The following is a 15,036-nucleotide window of genomic DNA, read 5'->3' on the forward strand; positions in this document are numbered from 1 at the left end:
GCTTCCAGTTCCACTTATGACAGTTTAGCTGGTATCAGACATCCTCCCAGGATAAACACTGTGAAACCTACAAAATAGATGACAATTATTTCCAGGATATGGGTGACAGTCAAGGAGGGCTGTGGCAATCCTTGAAGAAGCCAACATTCACCTACACTGTCTCTGTGGGTAACTATTCTCAATCATGATTCAAAGAAGCAGAGCTTAAGCTTGGAAAATCAGTCTCACTGTGTAGAGAAGATCAAGGCCTCCACAGAGAGAAGTTTGGGGCTACACCAGCAGCTAGGATTTGAGGGCAGGAGTCCAGAGAGGTCAGAACCACAGAGAAGGGACCTTAGAAACCCACAGGGCAATTTCTGTTAGTCTTTGGTGGACTCTTGAGCTAACTTTGGGACAAGACAACAGAAAAAGTATCAAAGAGCAGTTTTTCAGGACTCTGGTAAATGAACCATGACTAGGAATTTGAACAAAGCTGGAGAGATACTAAAGTCTGGCTCAGAAGAAACCATGGTATTGTATGCCTGTCAACACAATTTAAATAAATTTAAGAGTTCCCTGAAGCACACAACATAGAAGACAAAATACAAAATTTCAATAGTTATACCTGTTAAATAAATTGAATTGACACTTAAAAATCCAATCATAAAGAAAATTCAAAGAGCTTCACTAGGGAATTTTAGCAAACCTTGAATAAAGAAATAATAACAATGCACAAATTCTTTCAAAAACTAGAAAAAAATTTAGACTACTTGCCAAATCATTTCACAGTCAAGGATAACCATAATATAAGGACCTGACAAGATCACTGTAAGAGAGAAAAATTATGCCAATACTTCACAAACATTAAAAAAATCTCAAAAATTTGCTAAAAACAATCTAGAAACACACACACAACACACACACACACAAACACACTCCCACATATCATGACCAAGTGAGATTTATCCCAAGAAGGCAAGTTTTGTTTTATATTTGAAAATTGAATCAATGTAATTGACCACATTGACAGAATGTTGGAGAAAAACAATACAATTACCTCAACAGAAAAAGAAAATAATTATTTGAAAAATTCAACATTTATTTATAATAAACATAGCAGAGAACTATAAGGAACTCCTCTAATACGACAAAATTATTTTTTAAACTAATTATAATACCTTAAAAAGTGAAATTTTTTTTTCCCTCTGAGATTGGGCACAAAACCAGAATGCTGTGTTTCCCACTTCTAAACAACATAGTAATGGTGATCTCAGTAGTGCAATGAGATAAGAATAAAAGTACAAAAATTGGAAAGAAGTAAGTAAAATTGTCTTTTCACAAATAGCAGGATTGTGTAGATATATGCCAATATCTTCATGGATATAAACTCAATAAAACCTTAACAAATAGTAAATATAATCCAGCAATATATTTAAAAAGATGATACATCATTACCACATGAAGTTTCTTCAAAATGGCAGAAAAGAATTCACAGAAAGTATTTGAATTAACGAGCGAGTTTTGGAAGATCTTTAGATACAAAGTCCATACAGAAATATCAAATGCATTTTTCTACAACAGATAGTAACAGACACTATCAAATAAAATTTAAAAAGTGATAAATCCTATCATATCACACAAATGTCTAGTAGCTAGGAGGAAAAAAATATACAAGGCAAGATGCGAAAGACCTCCGTATAAAAAGTACAGTACGTTGCTGAGAAAAAGAACACTTAACAAATAGTCCCTATTCGTGAATTAAAACCATAATACTGTTAAGATGTAAATCCTTCCCAAGTTGACTGGTAAACACAATTCCTATCAGATTTCATTAGTTTTTCCATAGACATTAACCAACTGATTCTAAAAACTACATGAAGGGACACCTGGGTGGTGCAGTCAGTTAATGACCGGCTCTTGGTTTCAGCTCACGTCTTGATCTCAAGGACCTAGGATTGAGCCCCATGTCAGGCTCTGTGCTCAATGGGGAGTTTGCTGGAGATTCTCTCTCTCCTCCTCTTCCTCTGCCCTTCCCCCCACTCACACATGTGTGCTCAGTCTCTCTCTCTTAAATAAATAAATAAATCTTTTAAAACTAAGTAAAAATGCAAAGGATCTGGAACCACCAAGATAATCTTGAAGTAGAAATAAATATCAGAAAAAACACATCACTAGTTTTGATGATTTACTAGAAACTACCTTAAAAACAGTGGAACATCAGTACAAAGTGTAAATAGATCAATGGAAAAAAAGCAGTGTACAGAACTGAACACATTAATACATTGATTTATAACAAGGGCACCATGTAACTCAGTAGGGAATGGTGACCTGTTCAATACATGGTGTTCAAGAAATTGGATGATCTCTCAAAAAATGAAAACTACTTCACACACACACACACATACACACACACACACACAAAATAATTCTAGGCAAATTCTTAATCCAAACATGAAGCTAAAATATTAAGACTTCTACAAAAGGCTTTGGAGAATATCATCATGAACTTGAGGTAAGTTCAATTTTCTCAAAGGATAAAATATGTATTAGCCATAAAGGAAAAAGAGAGAGAGAGACCTGAGTCAAATAAAGTGAAGAATTTCTGGTCATCAAAAGATATAATTACAATAGGCAAAGTATTGAAGAAATTCACAATTCTTATATTTGAGAAAGAACACATCCAGATACATAAATACCATCTTTACCAATCAATAAGAAAAAGAAAATCCAAAATTTTTTTAATTGCCAAAAGATTTGAACAGGTACTCCACAAAAGAATACATGTAAATGACCAACTCACCGGAAAAGGGTTCTTGTTGGGTAAACGTAAATTAAAAACACAGTGAGATGCTAGACCAAAAATACCAAGAGCTGGCAGGTCTATTGAACAACTGGAGCTCTCCTACATTGCTGGCGGGAAGACAAATTGATTCAGGAACTTCGGGAAACTGGCAGTATCTGTTAAGGTCCACCGCGTGCCCACCTTCTGACCCGGCAATTCCACTCCAAGGTATAGAGCCTACGAAGACAAGTGCCTGTGGATGCTGAACGGTGTGTCCAGGAGTGTCGCCGGTGACTCCATTCACTGGATAAATTCTCTACAATCCCACTTACACGAGCTCACAACAGGCAAAGTTATTCTACGGTGACAGAAATAAGTACAGTGATTAACAATGTGAGAAGTCTAGATAGCGAATGGGAGGAGACATCAGGGAGCCTTCTAGGGTGATGGACACACTCCCAATCTTGATCTGGATGGTGCTCACATGAGTGTGTGTGGGTGTTTGTAAATTCATAGAGCCATACACCTAATGCTAAAATAAGAACCAAAGTATGTCCTCCATTAACAAATTTCTAGAATGTTCAGTTGTTTTTGTCTCTTTCACACTCTGGGCTCCAACTTGAACACTTTTGAAGTCTCAAGTGACAAATTCGTTTCCTGTCTAAACTAACTGTCTCTATGAATGAATGGGGATATTCCTTTTATCGTCTCCATTTCCTTTGAGGTTTTCTTTTTCGGTACCCTACTTAATGATTTCCACACCGTCTGGTTTGCAGGCTGGGTCATATTTATGTACTATTTTCCATTTTAGAGCCTTTGGATTAAAACTGCATCTGTCCTTATGGTCCATCTCTCTCTTCACAGTTCTCCAAAGATCCCACATCCTACCTAAGAAAATATCATCTCAATTCTCATCATCTCCTAGGGTGTAGATGGGATGGAGTCAGAATAGTAGGAGCTGTACTTTGAGGCACCAGACAGAGGTCACCGAATCCCCAAACATGAAAAACCCAACACGGTTACCCAAAGATCTGGAATACAAAAGGCTGAAGCAAACACAAATCAACCTCTTCTGTATAAATATACTCCTTCAGGCAGATACTTCATCTGATGCACTAGAGAACAGGAACTTTTCCAGGGCAAGCATAATTATTTCACTAATCTCTCTACTACCAATATCCCAAGCACATCACAGTTAAGTTGTCTTTAAAATATTATGACAATTATCTGAGATTCAGGTTCTTCAAAATTTCAGGGGTAGTCATGTAAACCAAAATAGCGTACAAAGAGAATTCTCAGTCCAACACACACACACACACACACACACACACACAGAGCTTTCTGCCTTCCCAAGTCCTTTGAAACTGTGGCTCAAAGCCAGCACTTCTAACTGAGCCTAATGTTACAAAAATCCATAAGCCATTAACTCGAGCCATATTAAATATATAAAAATCAATTCTAATGCCCTGTTCTTCTTCCAAAGTCCCAACCCACAATTGGAAATATACAAGAAAATACGGCTCGCTCCCCAACGTCCTTCAGCTTTTTTTGCTTGATTTATTCTGGAAATGTTACCTGTATCGGGGAAATTAGAAATCAGTCAGCAAGCCTGATGGTCTCTGGTATGTTCATGGTCAGGTTCTTGGTCCAGAGGCTAAGCCAACCCTCGGGTGATCTTGCCAGGTCACCGCAGCACAAGAGCCACAGCCTAGGGGAAAGTCACCTGCTATCTCCCGTGCTTCCTTCCACTGGTTCAAAACAGGCTTTGACATGTTGTCCATTCCCTATGTTCCTCCTTAAACCCTATGCAAGACAAACTGCTTTTCCAATCTGAATGCTCCCTGTTAGCCCAATGACAAGAGTTCTGTAGTCAAGGGAGCTTTCTACCCTCCTCTTTTAATATGTTCTATACACAACAGCCAGTATTGATGGTCTATATGCCCTCAGATATAAACTTCTGTTTCTAGTTCTTCATTTTGTATATTACTAGTTCTATTTATAAAAAAACTAAAACACAGGGGTGCCTGGGTGGCTCAGTTTGTTGGATGGATGTCCAACTCTTGGTTTTAGCTCAAGTCGTGATCTCATGAGATCACACCGCATGTCTGTCTCTGTTGCGCGTGCTGCGGCAACACGATCAGGGTCCCGAGGATAAGGGGATGAGGAAAATAAAAGAAAAGTAAAGAGATGGGGACAGGAGGGACACACTAGATGATGTCCAAGCAGTGCAAGCTTTATTCAAGGTTCTACAACATTTTATAGCATGAGCAAAACAAAGCCAAGAAGGTGTTTATTTTTAGCAGGTTTGTGAAACCCTCCAAAGTTCCCCTTTCTCAGCATGCAAGACAGACTCACAGGTGCCAGAAGACCTTGGTAAATAGATAAGCTTGTTGCTCCATATGTGCATACTTCAAAGGAACATTAGGTATGGTAAACAGACCAGCAAGGACAGCACAGACCCTTATTTACATTTATGACCAGGTCAGAATAAGTTGTATCTATTGTGTTATGCGGGCGATCACGTACAAGCGAGCCCTGAGAACCATTGCTCAAGCCCTTTCTCAAGTGTCTACCAACTATTCACCCTTTAGGCCCCCGAGCCTTTTGAGTGAATGAGGGACGTAAGTCCAGGCCTGGTTTGGTTCAGTTACTCCAGCTAGTCCATGGTCGCCCACATGTCTCCACGCTCAGTGGGGAGTCTGCTTGAGATGCCCTCCCTCTGTCCCTCCCCCTACTCATGTGCTCTCTACAATAAATAAAATCTTTAAAAAAAAAAACAAAACCTAAAGCACAGTAGCTTCCCCTGCTTTCTCAGATTCCTTTCCTATTATGAATATTTAAGAACTTAAATTTCTAGGGACACCAGGGTGGCTCAGCGGTTGGGTACCTGGTTCAGGTCTGATCCTGGGATCCGGAATCAAGTCCCATATCGGGCTCCTGCCTGCTTCTCCCTCTGCCTGGGTTTCTGCCTCTCTCTCTTGGTCTGTGTCTCTCATGAATAAATAAATAAATCTTTTAAAAAAAAGAATTTAAATTTCTAAACAAAATACCAAGTTATCAGCATCTTATAAAGTTTCATATGTAAAGTGTGAACATTTTCTAATTACATATATGGAATCTCCTTTCCCATAAGTGAATGAGAAATATGGAGATCTTATTTATGTGTGCATCTAAAATTGTAAGAGATTTTGTAGCTAATTGTAAATTGTGTCTATAATTCGAGTTCCAGAATGTGGTCTTTTAATATTGATTGTAGGAGTTTAATGGGGGGGGGGTGTCTCATTTTGGCTTGGTAGATAATCATCCTAAATGTCCATTGCATTGTGAAATGATTTCTTCATACAGTAATTGCTGGGTACAGAGATCTGGGGTTTCAAGAGCAATATAGCAAAATAGTTAAGACACAGACTCTAAACTCTCACTCCCATTTACCAGCTATGTGATCTTAGATGAGTCACTTTATCTCTCTGTGCCTCGATTGGCACATCTGCTGAATGCCTAGCAGACATCAGATGCTTTACAAGTGTTAGATGGTATTATACAAATCCAGAGAATCATTTTTTTTTAATCATTCAAGTATTCTCAATGCTTATGAAGTTTATCTGTTTGACTTACCAATTACTAAGAAAGTTAGTTTAAAATCACCCTTTGTGTCTTTGTGGATGTCATCTGAGCCTTGTTTCCTCCTAAAAGCAAACCCACACAAGAAATTAAGTACAAGTGGTTTATTTGGGAGGTGATCCCAGGAAGCTTTACAGGGAAGTAGAAGCAGGACAAGGGATTGGAGGACAATCAGTAAATTTGTGCTAATAAATTCATTGCTATGCAGCTCAGTCACACCGGGACTGGAGGATGAACCCCTCCCCCCCACAAAAAGACATTCACACCCTAATCTCTAGAATCTGTGAATTTTCGGTTATACAGCAAAAAGACTTGAGAGATGTGGTAAATTAAAGCTTTTGTGATGAGGTGATTAGCCTGGATTATCCAGGTGGGCCCAATATATTTTTATGGAAGGAGGCAAAGAGGTGTTTCATACAAGAAAAGGCAACATTACCACAAAGTCAGAGAATGGAGTGATGTGGCCACGGTCAAGGAACACCGGCAGGCAGCAGTGGCTGGAGAAAGGTATTATTCTTATTAAGTATTCATTAGTAAGTATTATTATTTTCCCCTGGAGCCTCCACAGGGAGCATAGCCCTGGCAATACCTTGCTTTCTGCCCAGAGAAATAGATTTCAGGCTTCTGCCTCCAGAGAAGAAGGTACCAAGAAAATATGCTACTGAGGAGTCTGTTCCTAAGGCATCCACACCTCCTACACTGCCAGCTGCCCACCTTGGGCTCTGAACACACTCAACGCCAAAGACGACCCTGAAGCACAGAGAGACGTGGAGGACAATTGGCTCCACGCAGGGCTAAGCCCAGGGACCTTGAGCACAATATCAACAGCATTGATTGTGGATGAAATATTGTCAATCCCTCTCAACCTTCTAGTTCCATGTTTGGCGTCTATGTTAATCCATCCGGGTCATTTGTTAGTGTATCTTAGTAAACTACTTTTGGTGTCATTGGCCACTGCCAACTCGCTACCTGCCACAATGCCCTCAACCTTAAAACGTATGTTTCTTTCTTCTGATATTTCTTGATATAGCAGCTATTCATGGGGAGTAGCTGGATTCAGCTACGTATCTAGAATATCTATGTTTCATTCCTTTATTTTCAAATTTTTCTGTGTCGCTGCACTTAACATGTCTCTCTTATGAATACCGTTTATCAGATTTTTAAATCCAATCTAAGAATCCCTTTTCTTTTGTCTTGTACATTAATGTACTGTTATTACCTGTGATTACAGTTATCACTATTTTATTATTTACTTACTCCTATGGTTTTGCTTAATTACTTGATCCTCTTTCTTTTCCTTCCTCCATTAGATTTATCCTAGGTCCTCCTCTTCGCTGGAATGGAGAGTATACACTCTATTTTTATTACTTATGGGTTGCTCTTAAATTTTTAGTATAAGTATGTGACATACACTCTAAGTCAACATTTCTATTCATCTCCCCCCACCAAAGAATACAAATGTTCAAATCCTAATCATTCTTTGCCTCTTTCCCTTGTGATTGTTGTCCAGTATTTGTTGCACCTTGTTCTTGAAATCCAAAATTGGAAAGGTTTTTTATTCTCAGCGATGTACTTGGACCAGCAGAATTGTTTGCCAATGTTATTACTCATCACTAATAGTTGCATTTCACTCCCTCCTTCTAGAGGTCAATATTTTTCTTCTTTTAATACTTCCTAATAGTAAGAGTTTTTGAGTGGACAACTCTCAATCTTTGAAAATATATTTGTTTTGTCTTTGCTCTTGAATAATATTTTAGCTGGTTAATATAATTCTAGATTATTTTTTCCTTTCAGAATTCTGAAAAAAAAAATACCGTCTGATCTCTATCATCAGTGTGATCTATTGCCGCAAAGTATGCAGTCAGCCTCATTTGTATATGACTGTTTTCCTTTTGAAATACTTTTTCTTTGAAATTCTGAGGATTTGTGTACTCATTATAGTATAGGAAATGATTAGTAATGAGCTCTTAAATTACTACTTTTGTTCCATTCACCCTATTTTGAGAAATCTTTCCAAATGGACCTTTTTTTCAACTTTTATTCATTCTCTCTCCCTCCCTCCCAACTTTTCTTCCCCCTCCACCTCCAACACACACATTCTGTGTAACTTTCCAGCTATATCTTCTTCTCTGTCTATTCTCTCTTTAACTAAGTCTAACCTTTTAAATTCATACAATTACTTAATTTTAATACTGTTTTCTGGTTTCTATACATATTATTTGCTTCTTTTCCAAATAGGCCTGCTTTTTATATTTCTTATCATCCCAGTACATTCTCTAGTCTTTTGTTGCTTTTGTTCTTTTTTTAACATAGTTGCTTTATAAACTCTTAGATTGTTCCATTATCTCAATTTTCCTATTATCTGCTAACTTCATTGGATGGTAAATTATTTCTCTTTGTGCTTTGTAATTTTTCCTTGGTTTTGTTTGTTCTTCTGAATATTCCTTGGTTCTTTGCACACTGATAATTTCCTTTCACTTGTGTTAGATACCAGTAGATTTACAGGTCTAGGACAGTTCTTATATCAATTTCTCAGTTTGGAGTTCCCATACAATTCTGAGAATATAAATTTGAACTCAAAACCATGTATGGTAGAGTCACAGTGTTACAATTTTTCAAGGAAGGATTTTCTACCCAGGGTTTTTACCCTAGTATATGACAATGAATGGGTTCTTTCTAAATTATTTTACATAGAAAAGGCATCATTTTGGGGGCCTCAGCTTTCCTACAGAGGTCTCAGTCTTAACTGTCTACCTTTCTTCAAAGACCATGTTCTCTGTTTCTGAGAAACCACCAAATTATAAGGTCTATACTCTCTCCATACCTGGGATTCAGAAGCATGAGAACGGTACTTATGCTCAGTGATCTTCCTTTCTTTCTGGCAACTACCTATTTCTATCTCTTTCCTTATAAAACAATTATATAGGGCAGACAGGGTGGCTCACAGGTTTAGCATCACCTTCAGCCCGGGGCATGATCCTGGAGGTCCAGGATCGAGTCCCACGTCAGGCTCCCTGCATAGAGCCTGCTTCTCCCTCAGCCTGTGCCTGTGCCTCTGCCTCTCTCTTTCTCTGTTTGTCTCTCATGATTAAACAAATAAAAATAATTTTAATAAATTAATAAATAAATAAAACAATTATATATTATATATGAAATTGAACATATATAATACACAATAAAATATATATATTTCTACATATACAATTTCAATTATATATATAAAATTTTGTATGAATATATACTTGAAATTTTATAGCTGGGATTTAACAATGTGTTTGGAACAGGAGAGGAGATTATCCTAGCTCAATATTCCACATTTTCAGAATCTCACCTCCATCAGGAAACCAAGTTAGCTTTTGCTACCTATGTAATTTATTATTCCCTCTAGTAAAAGGTAACATTGAATGATGCTGAAAGTCACTAAACTTGTCACTTCAGTGCCTGAGCTTAAAAAACAGAGCTTGGAGCAAAAAAAAAAAAAAAATTAAAAAATAAATGTTTTAGCAGTTTATTTGAGAGTGTAATACCAGGGCAGCAAGGGTGAGGGAAAAGATTGAGGCAGAGATAAAGGGAAGGCAAATATAAGAAAGTGTATTGCCAAGTTGGCAATGATTTTTTGAAAACGTGACTACTTAGTCTTACCATATATCTTCAGAGATGTCCTACAAAGTGACTATATTACTCCACCAACCATTTGAAGAAAATTAAAAGACATTATGCCCTATCACCTACAAGTCACAGTCCAGAGGGTGCCATTTCCCTGGCATTTGCTCACTGAATACATTTGACCTTCATATCGTGGAAGGATATTGGTCTGTGGCTCTAATTCCTGGCACAGGAGCTCCTCAAACCCTAGGAGTTTCCTGTGATAGAAGTGATAGATGTGTTGTGTTCTCATGAGGTAACTCTTGGTGAGCCCCTACATAGCTTCAGGTGGATGTTGGTTGGCAGAAAGACCAAGCACTGATTAGAGACTTGGGCATTTCAGCCCCATCCCAACCTCCAGGAAGGGGAGAGGGGCTGGAGATCATGTTAATCTCCAATGCCCAATGATTTCGTCAATCATTCCTACCGAGTGAAGTCTCCACAAAAGCCCAAAACAATTGAGTTGGAAAGCTTCAGGGTTGATAAACACATCAAGGTGCTAGGGCAGTGATATGCCTGGAAAGAGCTCGGAAACTGCTTCTGCCCACCCCACCCCCCAGTGTCTTGTCCTAAATATCTTTTCCATTTGGCTGTTAGTGGCATGTATCCTTTATAATAAACTGGTAAACATAAGTAAAACACATTCATAAGTTTTGTGGGCTGTTCTAGCAAATTTTGGAGCCTGAGGAATGGTTTGTGAGATCCCCAATCCTATAGCCAGTGGGTAAGAAGTACAAGTGGCTCAGTCTTGCAACTGATGTATAAAGTGAGGACAGTTTTGTGGGACTGAACCCTCTAACTCGTGGGATCTGATGCTAAATCTGAGTAGTTAGTATTAGAACTGAATGAATTGGCAGACACTCAGCTGAAGAACCGGAGGATTTCTAGGGAAAAACTACCTCACTTGAGTCCCTGAGCAGCATGAAGTTTTGACCCTTAGCTGCAGTAGGAAGATGAGGAGGTTGTGATGCAGGTATGAGGCAAGGTGCCATGGTGCAGGCCTACAGGTGACCTAGGTGACCAGGAGCAGCATTGTGGAGAGCCGCCTGGTATCTTGCTCCCCCACAATCACAAGACTAGCCCAGGAATTTGCTGGAGCTCCCTTATAAGAAGAGTGAGGATAGGCCGTATGTTTCCAGAATCTGGTTCACTCATTTTGAACACTGACTGACAAAGGTTTAAGATCACTGTCTCGACTGAGTGCTTACGTGCCTGTGTCCCATGATGAGCTGCACGTTCTCACATGTTTGTATGGAAAACAATTTAATGAAGTTACTTGGACCTCTCACATAGTTGTAGCCCTTCATCTGGTGAATAATGTGTATATAAATATCAAAGAATTATTTTCATTTCGAATCAAAGTATTTTTATTAGACCTCCAAAATTCCTGAACCAAAAATGCCCCAGAGAAGCAAAGTGTTTCCTTTTGAGGACTTGTCATCCCGGGAAATAAAAGGGAAAAATCACAACACGTGATTCAGAAAATTCTTGAGAGGACACATGCTAAAGTTTGTATACAAAGTCAAATCGGTTGTGTTGAAACTAAACCGTACATTAATTGGTAGATGGAACACCTCAAGTGTTGACTCGAGTGCAGACTATGAACTACAGTTTTGTACTTCAAAAATAGTGTAACTAAACAATTTAATATAATTTAAAATATTTTAATTCTAAATACATATAAAGCCGTTTTAATAGCTCCAGTCTCAAAGTGTAAAATGCTATTTTGCAACTAGTGAAACGTTCAATATTTTTGTCTTTTTTTAAAACCAAATTACTCCTAGAGTGATACAGTGTAAAAGGAAGATCTTTTTTAAAATTCGTATTTTGTTAAGGACTGCCCCATGATAACCAAATGGTTTTCCACTAGACAAAATAATCACCAATTGAAGATATTATGTCTGTGAAAGCTGTAGGGTATAAAATACAAGACTGTGAAATCAGACGATTTGGGTCTGATTTTACCATTTAATAATTCTGTGATATTGAGCAGGTTAATAAATTCAATGATCTTCAGTCTCTTCATCTATAAAATAGGGATAATAATGGTACTTAATGAATCAGATAGCTGGGAGGAGTCACTAAGATCGCAAATGCATAAAGTTCAATTCCTGGAACACAGCTTATGTCAGAAAATGTGTTCCACCTTATGATTTATTTTATGTATTTAAGCCGCCAGTCATCTAATAGAAAAGTAAGAGTTTAAATCACTCTCACATAAAGCAAGAAGGGGCAAGAGGCATAATGTATTATAGACAATTTGCAATAGGAGTTGGGTGGACAACTAAATATTCCCCTCTTGGCGAAGAAAGAAGGAATCCTGGAAAGACGAAGTGAAGAAGTTGCATTTGAGATGGGCTTTAAAGGATGAATGGGATCTGAAGTGGCAAGAACATCACGAGCAAAGGGCTCATGCATTGCATGTGGCCTGGCAGGAAGACCATATACTGGCTTACATGTGATAATGGTGGATAAAATTGAGAAGACCTGGCCATGTAGACACTGCAAAGTTGGGGCCACAGCATGTGCTGTGATAAAGTGATATTAAAGTGATTAAAGTGATATTGCTAATACATCTGTCAGAGCCCTGAATACTTTTCATTCTCATATCACCATAGATAAATTACCCACCTATTACTGACTAGCATCATAGTAATTATTTATTTATTAGTATATCCAGAAAATGTCAGATTATTTTATAACGACTCTGCTAGGCTGTTTGGACAACTTGTTCCATCCACCTCTAAAACAAAGTCACCAGGGGGGCTGAGCAGCGCCTGACCTCATATTCCAGACAACACTGCCACCCTGCCTCCAGAAACTGAGCTCAGGCCTCCCCATGGAGTTACTTTGAGTAATCAGAGCAGACTTCCCCAGTAGCGTCAGATAAGTGGCTTGCATTCTGAGAAAGGCAGGACCCAGGTAATAGAATCGCTTCAAGTAATCAGAAGCATTCCATCTGAACTGTCAGTTCTCTCCAGGTCTTTGTGGGCAATGATGACATCCAGATACAAGGAACAGCTGTCTGGCAGGTTTGTTCAGGGGTCACAAGAACAAAACACGGATCTTCCTTGACTCACAATGGGGCTACATGCCAATAAACCTATCGTAAGTTGAGAACATCGAAAGTCTGAAAATACAGGCTACCGACATCGTAGCTTAGCCTAGCCTTACTTAAACGTGCTCAGAACACGAACGTGAGCCTACAGTTGGGCAAAATCACCTCACACATAGCCTATTTTATGATAAAGTGTGAATGTATCATGCAATGTATTGAATACTTTGGTGAAAGGGACAAACAAAAGGGCTGTAAGGGTGCAGGATAGTTGACTGTGTGTGGGTTTTTTGCCTTCATGATCACATGGTTGACGGGGGCGGGGTGGGTGGGTTGCTGCCACTGCTCACATCATAGGAGAAGGTCATGCCCCCAACCACCAGCCCCGGAAAAGATCCAAATTCAAAATTCCAAGTATGGATTCTACTGAATGTACATCACTTTTGTACCATTACAAAGTTTAAAAATTATAAGTCAAACCATTGTAAGTCAGGGAACATAAAATTTTGAAAGTTAGAACTAAATTTAAAAACTAAGTAGACTCCATTTATACTTCCTACACAGAAACTTAGAATTAGCCCGCACTTACTTTGTTCTAATAACATAAAATTGCATTTGTTCTAATACAGATACACGGAAAATTTAATGAAAAATCATTAATGAATGTTCCAGTTTTCAGCCTAAGTTACATAAAAAAGCGAGTTTAAGGCTACAACCATTACCATCCACCAAAAAAGGATTTGCTGATTAAAGTATTTAGGGGAGCACTAAATAATCAGAGAACAAGTAGTTTTAAAGATAAACTACATTAGAGCTAAAATTTATGAAACAGCCTACCCTGCAAGCAAACTCAAAGCATCACCTCAAAGCCATAACACGGCTTCAGCTCTCTACCCCCACCAACCCAACCCTCGCTGAGGGTCAAAAATACATACCAGTAAAAATATTTGAGGCTCTAGGTGCTGCCATGATTCACATTATTTGCAGGTACAAATAGTCTTTACTGATGTAAAGGAATTAGTACCGAGAAGGTACGACCCACCCATCTTCACTAAAGCCCTGGATTTTAACTCGATTCCTGGTACTGACATGAGTTTTGGTTGCTTGAGCTAACCATCCCTCTAGCCTCACTGCCTAGTAGGTGGAAGTCAGCTTTCCTGCCCTATGCATGTAATCTTTTAAAGGAAAAGCATTTTTTCCTGCTAGAAGCTAAATAACTCATTCAGGGATCTCCACTTCATTAGCACCATGATTTAGCCAACTGAGCAGACTGCCTCTGAACCATATGTTCACAAACTGTGAACAAAAAGGGAAGAAATTTCTGGAACTCCTCAGCTCTCCTTTATTGCTTTCAGTCTGAATTTACTTAAACCACTCAAGTGTTGGGTTCCTATCCAATATTTAAATTGCTCAGGCAAAGGAGCTTGCCCAGGCTTTTTTTTTTTTTTTCTTTTCTTTTTGACAGGTTATAAAAGTACTATCTATGTTTATCCACATCCTCTCTTCCCATTTTAACCCAAGCCCGGGAAAGATATCAAGGGCCATAAAATTGAAGAACAAAATGGAGTTTGCAAAGGAAGAAAACTAGGAGAACATGCAGTCTTCTCCATCAGTCATGGATGCAGGTTTTCCTTCTCCTCTCTTTTGCCCACATGAGACGGGGACAGTGAAATCACAGAAGTCTAGTGATGTCCACTCTGGTTCAGGCCCCTGAGCTGGTGCTTAGTTATTCTGTTTCATCTTCATTGTTGATGAAATATATATAAATATTATAAAAATATAAATATATTTATATATATACACACACATACACTTCCATTCTCCCAGGGAGAAAATGGTCTCAGAGTATTATCAAAAGCCCCACTAAGTCTCAGAAGTGATATTTGAAACTATTTACTTTTACCTCCATGGGCCTGAGAGAAGTGAAAGATGGGAAATTAGGAGAAGGGCTTTT

The sequence above is a fragment of the Nyctereutes procyonoides genome, unplaced genomic scaffold (genome assembly GCF_905146905.1).
Source record: "Nyctereutes procyonoides isolate TBG_1078 unplaced genomic scaffold, NYPRO_anot_genome, whole genome shotgun sequence".
Classification (NCBI taxonomy): Eukaryota; Metazoa; Chordata; class Mammalia; order Carnivora; family Canidae; genus Nyctereutes; species Nyctereutes procyonoides.